The sequence below is a fragment of the Amblyraja radiata genome, chromosome 15, assembly GCF_010909765.2.
Source record: "Amblyraja radiata isolate CabotCenter1 chromosome 15, sAmbRad1.1.pri, whole genome shotgun sequence".
Taxonomy (NCBI): domain Eukaryota; kingdom Metazoa; phylum Chordata; class Chondrichthyes; order Rajiformes; family Rajidae; genus Amblyraja; species Amblyraja radiata.
In genome coordinates this window covers 39,473,480-39,494,922 of record NC_045970.1, presented here as the reverse complement: position 1 = coordinate 39,494,922, position 21,443 = coordinate 39,473,480, and the positions used below count along the sequence as shown (strand labels likewise).

The window sequence follows — 21,443 nt, the reverse complement described above, 5'->3', positions numbered from 1 at the left end:
TAAGCACAATTAATAAACAAATGTGTCAAAATGCCTGAAAATAAAATAATCAGGTGCTGGTATACCGTACGAGAGCAAAGCCTCACTAAAGGAGTACCGCTGACGATATCGCTAGGTGTATTAATGAACCACACTGACCAGTTTAGTTTAGTTTATTGTCACACGCATCGAGGTGAACAGTGAAAAAGCTTTTTTGTTGCGATCTATCCAGTCAGCAGAAAGACTATACATGATTACAATCAAGGTTTAAGAAGGAACTCCAGATGCTGGAAAATCGAAGGTAGACAAAAATGCTGGAGAAACTCAGCGATAATTACAATCAAGCCGTCCACAGTATACAGATGCATGATAAAGGCTAAAACTTTTAGTGCAAGATAAAGTCTAGTAAAGTCCGATTAAAGATAGTCCGAGGGTCTCCAATGAGGTAGATGGTACGTCAGGACCGCTCTCTAGTGGTGACAGGATGGTTCAGTTCCCTGATAACAGCTGGAAAGAAACTGTCCCTGAATCTGAATTAATCAGATGGATTAAACGCTTGGTCCGTCTAGTCACTACAACTAAATGGCAAGCATCGCAGAGATAATCACAAAACACAACTATCAGCTCCACGAGCATTACCTGCAGGAAGCAGGAGGAAGTGGGGAGAGAAGGAAGACAAGAAACAAAACGGCAATGAAAGAATGCAGATGTTGGAATCATTGGATAACACACTGCTAGAGGAACTCAGCGGCTCGGGCAGTTTGTATTTGATAGCCATACTTGTGATGGATTGTCACTGAATGGATCATTACAACAATCTGTCAGCATCATGGAAAAGTCAGGGCTCAGTAACAGATCATGTTCAGGTCACTCTTATGATGACTGGTCAAGTCAAATTCAATTGTTATTGAATCGGTATCAGAATATTTAATCTAAGTTTTGAAACGCTGCACATTTTGCCCAATTATCTTTAGACCTAAAAGCGTATGACAACTAAGTAAACACAATTCTATTTTTCTTCTCCAAAATTACCAGTATTTTAAAAATGACATGTGTTTCAGGAGTGTATTCCACAACTCCATCCATTTTGTATATGAAAGTTACAAGTCAGTGGATCTGATTATGTTTAGTTAACAATTTTAAATTTCCATCCATTATGTCTGGAGGCTGAGAAAAAATTCTAATTCCGACTTTTATCTGAAGTTAATCACCTGCATCAAAAGATAAAACAACAAGAATCAATGTAATGTACCTGTAAAATAGCCACGGTACGGCTTGCAGTCAATTGAAGGAGGTGGTTTATTACCCTATAAGACGTTAATGAAGTTGGGAGTTTTCAGAAAATCATTCCAGTTCTGCTAGATATCCAGAGCTACATCACAACAGTTGGCTTAGCTGTGCTGATTGGGGAACGTTGACAAGGCAATTTACAATCTAAAGGTCAACAGAAAAGCATACCTTAAAACTGTTACAACAAGGGGTGAAGTTTGCAGACAGCATTTCACTGCCCTTCAGAAGATGTCAATAAACAGATGGTTCCACTGGCAGAAGCAGACTGGATGAGTCAAATTAAACTGTTGATCATTCATTATTTCACCTCAAAAGCCAATGGCAAACAACAACATACAATTTTTTATTTTAACGTATGAGCGGAAGGGATAATGCCACCGTCGATAACAGTGGCGATCATGCCCATCAGGTGAAGGTATTTGAGAACAGCCTCAAATGATGTGATCAAAGGGCCTCCCATAAGGGACTGTCACCCAGAGAGAGACGACTTGGCAAAGTGTGCAGCTGAGCAGCAACCTACCATCTGTTAGTCCCGTCAGGACGGGCGAGCAATGTGCCTTTGACATACGAGTGGATACTGGTACAGAGACCTGGACCAACAATGTTGTAAATGTAGAAGCAAAGAACTGCAGATGTTGGTTTGTACCAAAGATAGACACAACGTGCTGGAGTAACTCAGCGGGTCAGGCAGCATCTCTGGAGGAAAAATATGGGTGACATTTCAGGTCGGGATCCTTCTCCAGACTCGGTACAAATCTGAAGAAGGCTCCTGAACCGAAACATCACCCATCCTTTTTCTCTAGAGATGCCTCCTGACCCGCTAAGTTACTCAAGCACTTTGTGTCTATCTATATGCAGTAAATGTAGTTTCAAATCCCACTCTGGCTATTTGAATTCATTTTAAAGCCTGAAAATAAAAGAGCTGCACAATCAAATATAGCAATGCAATTGTAAGTCAATGAAAAGACCAACCTCAGCAACTATGAACTTCTGTGGACTAAGTCTTTGGTTGCTCTATGGACTTCAGTTTTTGCGCAATTATGGCTATGTAGCATTATGATTATTAATTTATTTAATTATTAGGTATATGTGATTACAAAGCCTGTGTGGCTGCAGCAAATAAGATGTTTATTGTGTTGGGGTGATAACAGGACGGTGCAGACTTGGTGGGCTGAAGGACCTGTTTCCATGCAATATTTCTAAGGTAAAGTCTAAACATGGAAACAAATTCTTCTCATTGTATCTCAGTTCACGGACAATAATAATAAACCAATGTAAAGCAAACCAAACATCCTTTGGGGAAGGAAAGCTGCTATTCTGACTCAGTCTGTCTTGTATGTGGGTTCAGTTCTGTATCAATACTCTCGGCTCTTAATTGCCCCTTTAAGTGACCCAGCATTATGTCGGCATGGCCAAGGGTGCCCAATGAATTAAAAGATTATAATACGTATTGACATATTCAAAAGAGGCTTATCTTCAGGTTACTGGCATCTGAGACTCACAATATGAATACAAGTTTGCAATCAATCCCAGAAGATTGTACTGAATTTTCCAATAGGCACAATAATTTTTTAACAATTAAGATGTAGCAACTTTTCAGAAATTCTACCAAGTCCTTAACATCGCAAGATTGTCAAGGTTTGCAATTCTTTACAACTCTCAAATAGTCTGTCTTCAATTGGCAAGGGAACTCCAAGAGAAGGCACCCACTTAGGCTCAGAAAGAACCTTTCCTACTTGTTACATGATACGTCACAGGAAAAGCAATGCAAGCGAATGCTTAAAAGCTATTCTGATCACAAAGGCAGAATTCTTCGAAACTTGAATATTTTATCTGTATTTATCTAAAAATGTTATCCTCGTAAGGGAGACATTAAGCTCAGTTACAGCTACAGACGTACATTAGATGGTCTCCAGGGAGCCATCCAGAAACACGGTGTCGTTATACAGCCTCTCTGTTGGACAGGGATCCATAGCCAGATATGCAGTTCAGGGTCTGAGCAAGTGGTGTACACTGCAGCTCGACTTTTAATTACACCTCCGCAGAAAGCTGCGAGCCACGCTGCAATTGCAAAAAAATGTCATTTTAAAAGGATGTAAACATTTTGGTCGTCTAAGATTTATAATTTCCTTGAAACAACCATGAGGATGTGCAGCACACACGCACGCGCACACACACACACACACACACTCGTTGTGTACGCGCTTTCTCTAGATTACCCGATATAGAGCCGCAAGAAAATATGTCTGTTCAGTCAAACAATTAGCCATAGACAGACAGAGTTATACAGCACAGAAATAGGCCCTTCAGCCCAACTCGTCCATGCCGACCAAGATGCCCCATCTAAACTAGTCCCATTTGGCTGTATTTCATCCATTGTATTTCAAAGCTTTTCTACCTGTCTCTTTTATTCATGTCCATGTGCCTTTTAAATGCTGTTATGGTACGAGTCTCGACTACCTCCTCTGGCAGCACCCACCACCTTCTGGGTGAAGAAGTTTCCACCTAGGTTCCTATTAAATCTTTACCCTCTCAACTTAATCATATGTGCTCTTGTTTATGATTGCCCTCCCCCGGTGAAAAGATTTTGTGCATTCATGCTATTGATTTCCCCTCATGATTTTATACAGCTCTGCAAGATGAAGCTTTAACCTCCTGTGCTTCAAAGAATAAAGTCCTAGCCTGACTGATCTCTCCCTCCAGCGCAGGCCTTTGAAGTCCTGGCAACATCCTCGTAAAAATCTTCCCTGCACTCTTTCCGGCTTAATGGCATCTTTCCTATTGCAGGGTGACTAAAACTGAATCCAATACTCCAAATGCGGCCTTACTAACGTCCAGTTCAACTCTTAACATGATATCTCAACTTCTACACTCAATAACTTGATTGATAAAGGTCAATGTACCAAAAGCCTGTCAACCTGTAACATCACTTTCAGCTAACTGTACTTCTAGATACATCGGCTCTACATCACTCCCCAGGTCGGAACCATTCACTGTGAAAGTCCTGTCCTGGTTTGACTTCCCAAAATGTAACACTTGTCTGCATTAAACACCTTTAGCCAATTTTCAGCCCACTCTTCAGATCAATATACTGCTGTAATCTTTGATAACCATCTTCACTGTCCACAAAACCGCCTACTTTAGTGTCATCTGCAATTGTTTATATTTGCTGAAAATAATGTGTCATCCACTATTTGAAATAGGCAATTTTAATGAATAAGCACAGCGGATGTTTCAATTTGTATAATTGTATAAACAGATAATTTGAGTCACAGATACTTTAACTCAACAAATACACCATTTGCAGTGCCCTGATTAAAAAATAATCTACTGTTAGAAAAAGCCAAAATATTTGATGAGGAAGACTTAGAACACACAAGCATCTCTTTTGACCGTTTAACAGAGTCCTGGAGCTGTGCAGAGAAAGGCTCTTTGGCCCACTGACCTTTAAACAGTCATTACACCAAACCTACACTAATCCCATTTATACCAAAGAGAGACGCAAAATGCTGGAGTAACTCAGCGGGTCAGGCAGCATCCCTGGAGAAAACAGATAGGCGACGTTTCCGGTCGGGATCCTTCTATAGACTATCGCATTTTATTCTCTCCACGTTCCCCTTAGCTCGCCCCAGATTCTACCCTTCACCTATACATCAGAGCTAATTTCCACGGCCAATTAACCTACCAAGTCGGAACCTTTGAGCTGAGGGGGAAACCCGAGCTCTGGAGGAAAACAAGCCACTGGAGGCCAGGATTGAACTGCAAAAAGGATTTAAAACTATATTGCAGGATCAGAAGGGTTTGAGTTATAAGGAGAGACTGAATAGGCTGGGTGTTTGTTCCCTGGGGCGGACAAGACTAAGAGGTGACCTGGTATATAAAGTCATGAGGGGCATTGATAAGGTGAATATCTAATCTTTTCCCCCGGGTAGGGGCCTCTAAAACTAGAAGGTGATGGTTTAAGGTGAGAAGAGAAAGATTAGAAAAGGGAGCAGGAGGGCACCTATTTTCACAGATATTAAAAAGGTTGAGATATAATGCTGATAAATCAATAAATACTGACAGACATGACTATCACTAATACATGGCATACAAGGGCAGGAAAGGCAGCTCCACTTTCCTAGTTACTGGACCTTCACATAAGGAGGAGATTCAGGGAGGTTGTGAGAAGGGATGGTATGTTAGGAAGATGAACCACTGAGCCCAAACGGGTTGAACATTTATGAATAGGATTTTAAAAAAAAATAGGCAATCACACTACTGGAGGATACTGGAGGCTTCCACAATTTAAATTTGAGTTTAGTTTATTGTCACGTGTACCAAGGTACAGTGAAAAGCTTTTGTTGCATGCTAACCAGTCAGTGGAAAGAGAAAACATGATTAAAATCGAGCCATCTACAGTGTACAGATGCTTGATAAAGGGAATAACATGAATAACATTTAGAGCAAAATAAAGTCCAGTAAAGTCCGATGAAAGATAGTCCGAGGGTCTCCAATGAGGTAAATAGTAGCTCAGGACTGCTCTCTAGATGTTGTAGGATGGTTCAGTTGCCCGATAATAGTTGGGAAGACACTGTCCCTAAAACTGGAGATGTGCGTTTTCAAACTTCTATACCTTTTGCCCGATGCAAGAGAAAAGTAGAAAGTCGAGGGAGAGGAATTTAAAGATAGCTGGAAGAGGAAAGCATGCATGAGGATCTTCAGTAAATATAGACCGGCTAAGTGAATGGATGTATCGTATGGAAAATTGTGAGATCATTCCCTGAAAGTGGTGTCACAGGTAGATAGGGTGGTGAACCAAGCCTTTGGCACGCAGGCCTTCATCTCTCATGGAATTAGTTAAAGAAGTTGTTACATTTGCACGGTGAAGCCACACTTGGAATATTGTGTTCAGCTCTAATCACCCAGCTACAGGAAAGATGGCATTAAACTGGAATGAGTGCAGTGAAGATTTAGGAGGAGGTTGCCAAAACTCGGGGGCCTGAGCTAATAGGGAGAGGTTGGACAGGATAGGACTTTATTCCTTGAACCGCAGGAGGCTGAGGGGTGATCTTATAGAGGTGCATAAAATCATGGGAGGAATAGAATGGGTGAATGCACAGAATCTGTTTCCCAGGATAGGGGAATCAAAAATCAAGGGCAGAGGTTAAGATTAGAAAAGAAAGATTTCATCACAATCCGAGGGGCAACTTTTTCCAAACAGAGGGAGGTGGGTATATAAGCTGCTAGAGGAGGCAGGTACAATTACAACATTTAAAATACCTTTGGACAGGTAAAGGGTGAGCAAAGCTTTAGAGGGCCATGGGACAAGCAAGAGAAATGGGATTAGCTTAGATGGGGCATCTTGGTCGGCATGGACGAGTTGGGTCAATGGTTTCCGTGCTGTATGAGTATGACTCCATTCACTTTGATAGGAAAGGTAGAAAAGCAAAATATTTTCCTAAATGGTGGAAGATTGTGCAGAAGGACACCCAATCATTGGTATAACAAACACTGCAAAGTGCATACTGGCGTCACTGCAAGAGAACCTGGAAAGGTATTTATCTCTAATCATATAGTGTGCTGGTGAGGCCTCATCTGGAACTTTGTGTACAGATCTGGTCTCCCTACTCAAGGTTGGATATTTAACTGAATGGCAGGGCAGGCAAGATGCCGTTCCTGATTCTATTACCATCTTCTATGTTTTTATGTGAGGGTTTTTCTGAAAAGTGCAGAGCTGGTGAGACATTAATAGTAGGGGATTTCAACTACTCTATCAATAACTAGGGTAGAAACAATGTAAAATAGGGGCATAACAATGTTTTTTAATTAATTGAAGGAAGTCTTTTTAAGGATAATTGCAAGGAGTGAATTTAAATTTAGGCAAAGTATCTGGGTAGCTAGAAAGGGTAGCATTGAGAGAGAATTTCAGAAGTAGTAATCACAAATTAGCAAGATTTAACATTGAAGTAGAAAAGGACAAAGACAGACCAGGAGTCAGAAGAAGGGTTCTGACCCAAAACGTCATCTATCCAGAGATGTTGCCTGGCTGCTGAATTACTGCAGCACTTTCTGTTCAAGAGCAGGAGTTGGGTGATGGCCAATTTCTACTAAGCTGAGATGCAATTTAGTTGGGAACAGCTCTTTGAAGGATGCAGAGCAATGGGAGGCCTTCAAGGAACAGATAGTGAGGGTTCTTACCTAAAACAAACAGTAGGGTTGTGGATATGCAGCGATTTGGGTACTTTGGGAAATGGCAGGTGTCTGTGAAAGACTGGGCTTCACTGATAGTGACAATACATTGCAAGGTGCTGGAGACCCATGAGACCTAGCTGTCGCCAGTAAGTCTGGACCTCTGAAGCTCCAGGAAGCTTCTGCCCATGTGACCCACCTGCCGCCACTAAGTCTGGGTTCCTAAAGAGGTTTCTGTTATGTTTCAATACACTGACGCTTGTTCCGTGTTTGTGATTGGTTTGGGGAGTTTTGTGTTTCTACTTTGTTTCTGTATCTTCCCGCAGATGTATCTGTATCTGTGATTGGTCCAGAGGGGTTACCGCGCCGAATATGTCTTTACTTTGTTTCTGTGTAGGTGCCGTGACTGGTTTGTAGGGGTTGCTTACCCCTGTACTTTCGCGCCGTTCGTTTTCCCGCCACTGCACAGGGGTATATAAGGGCGTTCGCTTTGTTGGGGCGTGTAGTTGTCTTTCCTTCTGTTCTGTTTACGCGAGGCTGCGGAGGGCACGAGTGAGTGGATCCAAGTGTCGGTGGGGGCGCTGCGAGACGGCTGTCCTGCCAGCAGCGTGTTAGTCAATTCTACTTTTTTTGTTTTTTTAGTATGTCCAGATTTTTGTTTTAATGTCTCTCGGAGTGTCATGTGTGGGGGGTGGTGAGGGAGGGTAAGGGGGCGATCTGCTTTTGGTCGCCTCCTCCACGGAGAGGCGACTTTTTCCATGTCGCCTCCCTCGCGGCCTAACAACAAGGATCGGTGCGGCCTTTCCCGGAGACGGGCCCGGTGCTTCAGCAGCAGGCGCAGCGTGAACTTTTCATCGAGGAGCAGGCGAGCCCTCGCCGGGGGTCGCCAGAAGGGAGTGCTCCGATCGCTGGCCCGTGGCAGCCTGAAGTCGTGGTTTGCGGAGATTGTAGCTCGTGCAGCATCCGGAGCCTGGGATCCCTCGTTGGGGACCCCGGAGGAGAAGAGCTCCGACCGCCGGTCTGCGGCCTACAACAGCTCGAAGCCGCGGTCTGTGGTGCTTCTAGCCACGGGCGCAGCAGGGACTTACTTACTTACCATCCGGAGCGGGATCCCCCGCCGTGAATCCCTGGAGAAGAGCTCCGACCGCAGGCCTGCGGCCTATGACATCTTCAAGCCGCGATCTCCGGTGGGGAAGCGCTGATTCGGGACTTACCTTGCCTGTACATCTGGCCGCCCGCAGCGACGACTGCGGAGGATTATGGTCCTGACCACGGGGGAAAATGGAGGAGGACTGACCAAACCTTGTGCCTTCCACCACAGTGATGAATGCTGTGGTGGATGTTTTGTGTTACATTTTTTATTGTATATTGTGTGTTCTTTTTATTGTACCGCTGCTGGCAAGTTCATTTCACTGCACTTCATTGTGTATGTGACGAATATATCTGACTATTGACTATTGAAGGCCGGCCAGCGGTGTTGTATACAAATAAAGAAGGGTTTGGACTCCAGTGTTCGACTCAGTGGTTTACTGAACCAGACTAGGGAGAGAGTATTTGATCCGGAATCAACATGCTGTAAAAGGTAGAATCTCAAATCTAGATCTACCTGGATGACAGTATTCACATAGAACATAGAGCAATACAGCACAAACACTTTGGTCCACAATGTCTGTGCTGAAAATGATGCCGACCATCTTGAATCCATATCCCTCCATTCCCTGCATATCCATGTGCTTATTTAGAACTCATAAATGCCAGCATTTTATCTGCTTCCACCACCATCCCTGGCAGTGCGTTCCAGGCACTCTCCACCCTCTGTATAAAAACCTTGCCTCGCTCATCTCCTTTAAAATTTGCCCCTCTCACCTTAAAGCTATGCCCTGTAGTATGTGTGTATGACCAACCAAAATAAGGTAGCTTATGACAAATATTGTATTATCATTACCATAGAAAGCCTGAAGGAATACAGAGAGTTCAGGCAGGAAATTAAAAAGAAAATCAGGAAGGCAAGACATGTGCATGGAAAAAGCCCTTAGATATTTCATAAATATGAAAAGTGAAAGAGGGAAGAGAAAGCCCATCAGGGACATAAGACATGAGCAAGGTTCTAGCGAGTATTTTATTTAATCTTCACAAAACAGGGGAAAGACAGTTGCTGACATTAAGGAGGAAAAGTGTCAAATATACAGGTAATGATAAATATACAGAGGAAGTGTTACATCGTAAAAAGTGGATAAATCCCCCAGATCTTGATAAAAATGTATCCCACGTGAAAATGAAAGACAGCAAATACCAGAAACGTGAAATAAAAACGGAAAATGCTGGAAACACTCAGCTGGTAAAGCAGCATCTGTGGAAAGGGAAACAGTTAACATTTGAGGTTTGAAGACTATTAATTTATGTTTCTAGGGTCATAGAGTCATACAGCAGGGAAACAGGCTCTTCGGCCCAACATGCTACATTGCTGAGAACTGTACAATATTCTTCACTCTGTAACATTCCCTTTGCTTTAGCTTTTGCACTTAAGCTTGACTTGATTGTATTTATGTATAGTATATCTGATCTGATTGGATAGCTGGCAAAAAACAAGCTATTCGCTGTACTTCGGTACACGTGACAATAATGAACATAAACCTAAATATATATTAAATCGTACAACACATTAACGGGCCCTTTCGTCCCACCTTATCCATGCTGATCTTCGTGCCTATCTTTGCTAGTCTGATTGCCCACAATAAGCCCACATGCCTCTATGCTTTCTCTATCCAAACACTTACTTGAAGTTATATTCCCTAGCTGCCGTTGTGGGATTTTAACTGCATCTCCAGATCAATAGTCTTCTGAGATCAATAGTCCTTTAAATACTAGCTCAGCGCTTTAATTATTTTGCCACTGCACTCTGAAGGTAGGTAGGTAGTGTTATTGAGGAAATATATGGTGTACCTGCCTCATTCAGCTAAGGCACAGAACAAAGGAGCAAAGAGGTTATGTTACCTGCAGATTCCCCTTCAACTCACAGAACTAAGGGCGGCATGGTGGCACAGCGATAGTGTTGCTGCCTTACAGCGCTTGCAGCACCAGGAGACCCGAGTTCCATCCTGACTACGGGTGCTGTCTGTACGGAGTTTGTACGTGCTCCCTATGGGTTATCTCCGAGATCTTCAGTTTCTTCCCATACTCCAGAGACGTACTGGTTTGTAAGTTAATTGGCTTGGTATAAGTGTAAATTGTCCCCAGTGTGTGTTGGATAGTATTATGTGCGGGGATCGCTGGTCAGTGTGGACTCGGTGGGCCGAAGGGCCTGTTTCCGCACTGTATCTCTAAACTAAATGAAATTAAACATCCCGATTTAATAATATATCATCATTCGTCACTGGATTTAAAACCTGAAACTCCAGATCCAACTGCAGAATAAATGCAGCAGTCCAGTGTAGTGGCTGATCCCAGCTTCACAGGGGTAATTAGGGAAGGACAGCAAATGCTGTATTGTCTCAAAGAAGATGATGGACCCAACATATAGAAATAGGATAGGTATAGGTCTGTACGGAGTTTGTACGTTCTCCCGATGACCGCGTGGGCTTTCTCTGAACACTTAGGTTTCCTCTCACACTCCAAAGACGCAAGTTTGTAGGTTAATTCACTTTGTTAAAATTGTAAATTGTGCTTAGTGTGTAGGATAGTGCTAGTGTAAGGGGGGATTGCTGGTCGGCACAGGGCCAGTGTCCATTGTATCTCTAAAGTTCAAATGTACCCTGGAAATAGGGAAATTCCTTGCTTTGCATACATCAGTAAAATCATACTATACATAAGCACAATTATACATAAGTACCAGAGTTCAACAGTTTTGGTACATTATGGAAAGGAAGACATGACCAGAAAATGCAGAGACAATTGGTAAGGATTCTGACTGGTGGAAAATGCTCAGTATGAGAAGCTATGTAAGATGTTAATTTTCTTGGCACAATGGAGGCTTAAGGAAGATTAGACCGAGATATACAAAGTCAGATGAGATAATGATAACGTTGAGGAGTACCACTTATCTTAGCAAGAGGCCAAAATATGTCAGGGGACACAGGCTTAAGGGATTATTAGCAAAGATGTTTTCTGTCAAAGATTATGGGGAGGGATGGATGGTGGAGGCACTAATTCTCACCACATGAAAATACACACTGTATACACACACTGATCTTTCCCTCGTTTATTATATTGTTTACAGTGTACTGTGTTTACATATTCTGTTGTGCTGCTGCAAGTAAGAATGTCATTGTTCTATCTGGGTCATATGACAATAAAACACTCTTGACAGCGATCAAGGCTATAGACTGATTGTATGAAGAAGGATTCTAACCCAAAATGCCGTCAGTCTTTCGGCCTGCCGCGTCCACGCCGATCATTGATCACTCGTTCACACTAGTTCTGTTATCACACTTTGTCATCCACTCTCTACCTATTAGGGGCAATTGATATAGGGCAATTAATCTACAAACCTACACACGAAAAGCACCCAAGGTCAGGATCGAACCCGGGTCTCTCGCGCTGTGAGGCAGCAGCTCTACCCGCTGCACCACCGTGCTACGTTTGATTGTTGGGTATGGCTACCCAAGTCTGAAGTCTGAAGAAGGGTCCCAACCTGTGCATTCCGTCCACAGATGCTGCGTGACTGACTGAGTACATCCAGTATTTCAGTTCTTTTGCCTAGCGTGGGCAAGGTGGCCCAAATTCCCTTCTCTGATGCAGATTTTATTGATTCTAAGTCACCAACGGAGGCAGGGAAGGATGCGAGGAGGATAAAGCAGAAGGGCTGTAATGGTGTGAAAGGGAGTGATTAAATGACAGGAGCAATGGTGTAGAAGAGCAGTAAATTGCAACAGAGGAACCATTATCAGCACTAAACACTGTATTTCACCAGTCGCAATATCATTGCCTCTGCATCAAGACAAAAACCAAAGTGGGTTATTAGTTTATTGAATACCTCCATTGAGTCCACAAGCACACTAACATGACCGAGCTTCCTATTGTTAATTCCTTGCCCTACTCCCACACTGTTCTCAGCCTCCTACACTGTTCCAACGGAGCCCCAACCGCAGCTCCTTGTTGTTCAACAAGGCACTTTACAGCCTTCCAGACTTAATACTGAATTTAGCACATCAGGGCAAAAAGCCACTGCTGACACCTTTGCAGAATTCAGCCGTGCTGAAATGCCTGCCCCCTCTCAACCCATCCATTACCCTCTTACTTTCACCTTATCGAGTCAAACCATTTGCACGGTAATCCTTCCTACCTTCCACCTATCCCATGTTCTTTCCTCTAAAAGCACTAGCTTACATAAAGAAAGGGAAACAAGACTTTGCCATACAGCTCTTAACCCTGCCCCAACATTCAACATCTCATCTTGGCCTCGGCTTCACTCCCCTGTCTGTTCTCTTGAATTGTTGGCAGCCTGCATTCTAAAAAGCTGCGTGTAGCTCTTTCCTGTTCTGATGAAAGGTTGGAATAGTTAACTCTCCTCCTCTCCCCAGAACTAGTCATAGAGCTGTGCGGCATGGAAACAAGCCCTTTGACTCACCTTATCCATGCCGTTCAAGTTGGCATACTGAGCTGGTCCCATTTACCTGCATTTGATCCATAGCCCCAACTCTCACTATCCATTTACTGGTCCAAACAATGCCTGACATTGCAAGCATTTAAAAGTTATCCTTGTATAAGGCAGAGCACTGAAGACAAAGCAGCAAGGTAAACAATACAAGATGTATACAAATGAGGAGGGGGAGGGAGAGAGGGGGGGAGAGAAACATAGAATATGGGTGCAGAAAGAGGCCATTCGGTCCTTCGAGCCAGCACCGCCATTCATTGTGATCATGGCTGATCATCCCCAATCAATAACCCATGCCTGCCTTTTCCCCACAGGGGAAGGGGGGAGGAGGAGGGAGAAGGGGAGGGGGAGGGAGGGTGAGGGGGAGGGGGTGGGGGTGGGGGAGGGGGATCGGGAGGGAGAGGGGGAGGGAGAACACGATTTTGCTGGATAAGCTTAATGGGGAAACATAGAACTGTGGATGGTGCTTTATATGTATAAACATCTGAATATTAAATAGAAAATTAAATGTCTGAAACATCACCCATTCTTTTTCTCCAGAGATACTGCCTGACCCGCTGAGTTACTCTAGCATTATTGTCTATCTAAGCTTTGTGGCTTTTACAGTCATTTTGCACAGGCATACAGTGCCACCAAGGTTCTCCCAACCCCCACAGGTTCTGTCCCACAAATCTCAAAAAGTGGTCAAATCTGTTTTCCAGAGAATAACCCCTCAGCAAATGTTTTGTCCACATGGAGCCCTTGCAAGAGTTCTGAAATCGTGCACCTATCATATGGCCATAATCTACATCGACATCTCCAACCTCTCACTTCAACTGCCTGCTGTCCCCATCCGCTTCAAGGAAAACTCCATCATTCCAGTCCCCAAGAAATGTAATCTGTCTCAGAGACCACCGCCCAGCGGATTTAACATTGAGAGATTGAAGTGTTTTGAAAGATTGATAATGGCCCACGTCAGAGCCCGTTTCCCCGACAACAATGCAACCAATGGAAAAATAGTGTTTGAAAAACAACCTAGTCCTTCATGAAAGAGATGAATGTTGACCTAAGGAAGTGGGTGGGTGAGGGGGCCGACACAATCCTTCCTCATCCACGGAGTTGCTGTAGAGATGGTCGCAGCTTCGTGTTCCGAGGCACCCATATCACAAGCAACCTAACCACGGTCACTTCACAGTGATGCGATGACTCAGAAAGCACATCAGCATACTTACTTTCTTTAGCAATGTGAGGAGATTTAGCATGTCCACAAGGGTTCTCTTGACCTTCTACAGATACGCTACAGAAAGTATTCTGATGGGATGAGTCTCTGCCTGTTGTGGCAACTGCTCTGCTCTTGGCCGTCTGAACCTGCAGCGAGTGGTGCAGTCCATCACAGGCTTGTCACTTCCTTCCACCCAGTCCATCTTCACAGCGCACTGGATCAGGAAGGCTGGAAGTATTGTCCAGTCACAATGCCAGCCACCCTGGCCATTCCCTTTCCTCTCTTCTGCCTCTGGGAGAAGAGATACAGAGCATGAAAGCTGAGATGTCCAGAGTAATAACACCTTCTTCCCCACTGTTATCAGACTCCTGAACCAATCACCTCTTTCACACCCCCTTCCCGGAGATGCTGCCATGTACTCTCACTCTCAGCTCTACCACATTCCATATTTTTTTAAGACTACTTCAAATTGCACTACAATCTTTCCCAAGTTTGTATTCTGTACTCCCCATTGTACTTATTGCTATATTTATCGTTAAAATATGAACTTCGTGCAAACATGGAATTTCACTGCAACCTGGCATACACGATAATAAATTAACCTGAATTTTAGTTTATTAATGTAGGGTAATTTGAAAAGCAATATCGAGCAACAATGGTATAGTCAGCCAAGCAAGAGATAATAGGCTATCCTTCTTTCAAGCAAGTTTGGCAACTACACTGCAGCAATGATTAAGATTGACTATGTACACAATTTTCAAGTAGCTATGCTCCACTCACTGCGTTTCATAGAAAAATGTCCCTGCGCTTACTGGGGAAGCTGCTGCACTATCTCTGGATCTCTACAAATGGACAATGTTAACTGAGTAAAGTGACTGAGGACTAGTTATTCGCACCATTTGCTTTCTGTTAATCAACTCTCATTCTATGCTGGCATCTTATCCCCTATATCACATGCTCTAAACTTGTTCATTAATTATTGTAATCGGTTTGTTACAGTCACTTGCACCGAGATATAGTGAAAAACTTTGGTTTGCACACTATCTTGTCAAATCATTCTGTACATGAGTACCATCGAGGCAATAGGAACAAGTACATTAAGAAGTTGTAGGAGAAAAGTCGCAGTGCAGAATATAGTGTTACAGTACTACAGCTACAGATAAAGTGCAGATATTAAAAAGCGCAAGGGCTACAATGAGGTAGGTTGGAAGATTTGAACTACACCCTAGCTTGTGAGAGGATTGTTCAGTAGTCTGATAACGCAGTGAAGAAGCTGTTTCACGGGGGAAGAAGCTAGTGATAGGGACGTACTTTCAAGCTATTGCTCGATGGGAGAACAGAGAAGAGGGACTGAGTTTGTGAGATTTACTGGGCATCATGTGAGACATTATACAGTGCCCTCCATAATGTTTGGGACAAAGACCCATCATTTATTTATTTACCTCTGCACTCCACAATTTGAGATTTGTAATAGAAAAAAAATCACATGTGGTTAAAGTGCACATTGTCAGATTTTAATAAAGGCCATTTTTATACATTTTGTTTTCATCATGTAGAAATTACAGCTGTGTTTATACACAGTCTCCCCATTTCAGTGCACCATAATGTTTGGGACACATGGCTTCACAAATTGTGGAGTACAGAGGCAAATAAATAAATGATGGCTCTTTGTCCAAATTATGGAGGACACTGTATATTACCTGCTGAAAATCCAAATACACCGCATCCACTGGTTCTCCTTTATCTTCTCCAACCAATGCATCCATAAAGAACTCCCATAGGTTAGTCAAACATGATTTCATCTTCATAAATCCTGCTTACTATGCTCAGTTATTATTTCATGTGTCTAAATGCCACATTCTTTCTTATTGATTCCTTTGTGTTTCTTACCCCTGATACAACACAGTAACATATTCAGTGAGAGATTTTGTACCGGAATCTTCATAGCGTCCACTGACAATCTATTTGTTTGCAATAGAACATCCAGAAATTTGAATGAGTCAACTGAATTACACAATGGAGTGGGAATCCAACACTGAAAACCCTGAATTATCACAATTTGAATGAAATGACTTTGAATTAAAAGCTGTTCACTTCATTTGCTATCAGTTTCCGCAGCTTGTAGGTTGGAACAACCTCTGTTTGAACCGAGCGCCTTCATACATTAACTCTATAGTTCTTATAAGGTGCAAAAAATTGACGATTTGCAGAATTTAGCTGGTATCTGACTCCGGGAAGGAGCAGCCTTTGTTTTTTTTTGTGAATGGGAGGTTACCAGAGAGAAGGGAAGAATTTACACAGATTCCGCACACAGAAGCAGACCACAATAGAGAATCTAATTATGGTTCTTAGCAGCAAATCCAAGGTGTCATCACAAAGCCCGTGAGTTGGCATTGTAGAGTCCCACATTCAATGAGGGCATGGATAGTGCTTGCCTCACAGGAGCTGAGAATCCCCGCGCATATGAAAGGCAACACCTTCATTCAGCTACGTTTGTTTTTACCTCAAAGATATAAACGTCAGGGAAAGCTTAAAATACAATTACTCTAATGCGCCAGAGTAAAAATCCTTGGTAAGTCCAATGAACCTGCTATAGATGAGCATTCAATACACATTATGATTTTATAATTTGCTGCGCATGTAAAATTAAAAATCTTCATGCCATACTTTGACATTATGCCACTTTCCTTTTGCTAATCCCAAAGTAGCACTAGGTTTAAATCTGACAACTGTTACTGCTCCCTTGAACATTTTCTCTCTTGTCTAATCCTAATATACAATTCTTTCAACACAATTTCTTACTTCTGTTCTTGTACTACAAACAAGACACATACAAGCATAGACTGGGATTGTTTTCTCTGGAAGGTCGGAGGTTCAGGAGAAACTTGAAAGAAGTATTGAAAATTATGGGAGGCATAGAAAGACAGTCAGAACCTATATCCCAGCGTGGAAATGTCCAACACAACCGGGCACAGCTGCAAGATGAGAGGGGGATAGTTTAATGGAGATGTGAGGCTCGTTTGTTTTTAAACAGAGGGTAGTGGGGGCCTGGAATGCAGTGCAGGGGATGGTGGAGGAGGCAGATATGATAGAGGCTTTTAAGAATCTTTTAGATAGACACCTGGAAATTCTGGGGAAAGATGGATATGGTTCATGTACAAGCAAATGGCTTCAGTTCAACTTGACACCATGTTTGGCACAAACAATGTGGGCCGAAGGGTCCATTCCTGTGCTGTACTGTTCTAAGTTTCATTTATGCATGCCCCTCATGATCTTGCACACCTCTACAAGATCAGAGCATGGATAAGGTGAAAGCTAAGATCACCCCTCAGCCTCTTACGCCCGACAGGAAAAAATCCCTCCTATGCAGCCTCTCCCTACAACTATGGGGATCACAAGCCCAGGGAAGATCTGGTGAATCTCTTCCGCAAACTTTCCACCCTGAACATCTAATGTGCCTTGAATTTAAAAACCAGCGTGCTCAATAATTATCACATGAATTTAAATGCAGTTCCTCTGAAAATTGATATTAGCTGCTGAGATTATCAAATTCCATTTAAGGTTCTATTGCAGGCGAGCTGTATGATCCAAGTGCTGCTGCCTGGAAAAAGTTATAATATTTTAAAGGGGAGTATTCAATAAAATGCAAAATCTTCCAAGCAGGAGGATGTGCATTATTGGGTTTGCAGTTTATAGAAAAGATCATAAAAATCCTATCACATTAAGGTCCTGAGTGATTATATAATTAAAACCATTCAGCTTTAAAAATTGCAGAGATTTTGCATTCCTTTTCACTTTTCCTACACAATTAATGTCAACGCTGATGCATTTGTTACTGAATCATCTGTCATCCCAGAAACCTTGAACCCAACTATTATGCAAAAACTACGGCCAATCTAGAGATCCAGCAGGTACTTATATCTATTTAATCTGCCCCTTACCTTATTGATATACATTTATTGAGCTCATTATAATTTACTTTATTTTATATTATCTATGTGAATTGTGCTTACACCGATACAAGTAAGAATTTCATTGTTCTGTTGACAGTGCACACGACAATTAAACTCTCTTGGACCAACAACTGTTGTCAAATAAGTGCATCCCTGGGTGTTAAATGTGACTTTGAAACAAGGTTCATATCCATGTTACTACTGACACTGCATATTTCCATCTATCTAATGCCACTCAACGCTGCCTTCAACTCATCTCCTTCTAAATTTGTACAAGACATTGGTGAGGCCGTACTTGGAATACTGTGTTCAGTTATGTCACCTTAGAAAGGATGTCATTAAGCTGTAAAATCATTCAAGATTTAAGAGGCATTGATTGTCACATGCACCACTTGGTACAGTGACATTTGTATCATACTGTAGATAGGGTGAATACACAGTCGTTTATCCACAGTAGGGAAATCAAAAGCAAGAGGACATATGTGTAACGTGAGAGGAGGAAGATTTAATGGGAACTTGAGGAAAAACCTTTTCACACAGAGGGTGCTGGGTATATTGAATGAGCTACCAGAGGATGTAGTTGAGGCAGGTACAATATTTAAATGACATTTCACAGGTACATGGAGAGAAAAGGTTTCGAGGGATTTGGGCCAAATGCAAGCAGGTGGGACTAGTGTAGATGGGGTCTTATTCAGCTGGGGCAAGTTGGGCCATGTTTCCATGCTGTATGACTCCATGACGCTTGTGATTGTCGTTCAACTCTGCTCTTGCTTCAACTCATCTCCTGCCGAGACCTTACGAGTTTCACTCATCTAATGTGCTCTTCACCCGCATCTGGGGTTTTTCACCACTGAACTAGATACTGCCAAAACTGTTTATTTATGACCTAGCAAGCATCAGGTCCTGCTCGCTCCCCACGTCATAACCCAAACCAATCTGATCAGTCTGAAGATTCCCGACCTGAAACGTCATTTGACATCAGTCTGACGAAGGATCCAGAAGCGAAACGTCAACCGTCCATTTCACTCCACTAATACTGCCTGACCCACTCTTCCTCCATCCTTTTGTTTTTTTAATCCGAACGAGCACTTAATCTTTAGTGATACAATGTGGAAACAGGCCAATTGGCCCACCGAATTCATACTGACCAGCGATCACCCCCGTACACAAGCACTATCCTATACACTAGGGACAATTTACAATTTGTAGAATTAATCTACAAACCCATCTGTCTTTGGCATGTGGTGGGAAAATGGAGCACCTGGAGAAAACACACGTGGTCACAGAGCGAAGTTACAAACTCTAAACAGAGAGCACCCATAGTCAGGATCAAACCCAGATCTCTGGCGTTGTATGGCAGCAACTCTACCGCTGCACCTCTGTGCCTTTGGGCACCTATTCTATAAACATTTAAAGTGAATTACCAAAACAACCGCCTGATAGTTTATTGTTTCTCTCTTCACAGATGCTACCTGACCTGCTGAGTACTTCTGGGCAATTTGTTTTTATTTCATAGTCCCAGCATTTCAGTTTTTTGACTTTCAACTGGATGACTTAGGTCTCCACCAATGCATCTCATCTCAACAGCAGTGCTTTAGCTGACCTCAGTACTCTTAAATAAGGGAAGAAGAAACATTGGGGCATTCCAGCTCTAATCATTATTGGCTTTTGTATTTAGAGATATAGCACGGAAGCAGACCCTTCAGCGCCCTGACCATAGATCACCCATTCACACTAGTTCTAAGTTATCCCCCTTTCTCATCAACTCCCTACACACTGCAGACAAATTACAGAGGACAATTAACCCATAAACCCACACGGCTTTGGGATGTGGGAGGAAACCAAAACATCAAGAGGAAACCATGCAGTGCCAGGGAGAACATACAAGCTTCACCTAGACGATGTCAGGATCGAACCTTGGTCTCTGGCTTTGTTGGGCAGCAGGTCTACCAGTTGCACCACTGTGCCATGTAAACAATGGTTCACACTGGTATCGAATAAGGACAACATATAGTTCAAGCAGCTTCAGAACAAGATGCTAACAGATCCTTGTGAAGCTGCATCTCAGAAATAACTCCAGGTATTCAGGGATGGAGTCATACAGCACGGAAACAAGCTCTTCAGCCCAACGTCTGTGCTGACCAAGGTGCTCAATCTAAGCTAGTCCCATCTGCCTCCGTTTGGCCCATATTCCTTTCAACTTTTACTATCCCAAATGCCGTGATAGCACCTTCCTCAACTACCTCCTCCGGCAAATGGTGTGGGGGGGGGGGAGGGGGGGGGGGGGGAGAGGGGGGGGGGGGGGGGGGGAGGGGGGGATGGAATTGGCCTAAAAAAGTGATTTTGTACAGTCCAAATAATATTTTATTCAAGGTTTGATGCTGTTTAAAAAAGGTCACTACATCCAACTTTTGCATAATGCTTCACGTACATCATTTTCTTGACAAATTTCATTTAATGTTGCAATACAATTTTTATGGGCTCATAAATAATTCCGACAGCCAAGTACTGCAGTCCTGCTGCAGTTACCTGCCTCTAGCAAGTTTGCAGGAAATGTGAAAAGGCTGAATGAATGCTAACAACATTTGACAGTGTAAGGATTTAGGTTTGATTGTCTCTTGCATTTGCAACCCTATCTTTCACGTTTTGAGTGGAATTGAGGAATGAAAACATAGAAACCTCTGAATGGGGCACTAAGTGTTTAGTACAATACCAGTAAAATAGTTTCCCACAAATAACCAGCTTCCTAGCATTAGGGAATAATTTTAGTCTCAAATGATTCCTTAAATTACATTGAATCTATAACTTTATCAATAAAGATGAATTAACCTTGCACCTACAAAGTATGGCAGCAGCAGATCAAGGCAAACATTTCCAACCTCCACTTATTGCATTGCTGGGACATGGCCTTTGTCCTTGAACAACTGAAATTCTAACACATCCTGGAACAAATGATGTAGCTTCCCATTAAAGAATGACTTTTGCATTAAGGACCTACTGGTGTAAAGTCTTCAGATGAAAACTGAAGCAATTTTAAGCATTGTTGCCAGTAGGCATAATCAGCATAATGAAACAATCATTGAGGGGAGAAGCAATATTTAGCATCTGCACTTTAACAGTCACATTTTCTTCTTGTTACTAATCTTCTGGCTATCAAGACCTGGCCCTTCTGCAACACTCGGAGCAAAATAATAAACTTGGCAGATTCCCCAGATAATAGACCTTGCTGTCTCCGTTCCTTTCATGGTGAGATATT

General features: G+C 42.7%; 1 protein-coding gene across 2 annotated transcripts in view; it reads right to left on the bottom strand.

Annotated features, from left to right (window-relative positions):
- Positions 1-21,443, bottom strand: part of r3hcc1l (R3H domain and coiled-coil containing 1 like) — a 212,820-nt gene that overhangs the window by 164,162 nt on the left and 27,215 nt on the right. The gene's annotated exons all lie outside the window — the stretch shown is intronic.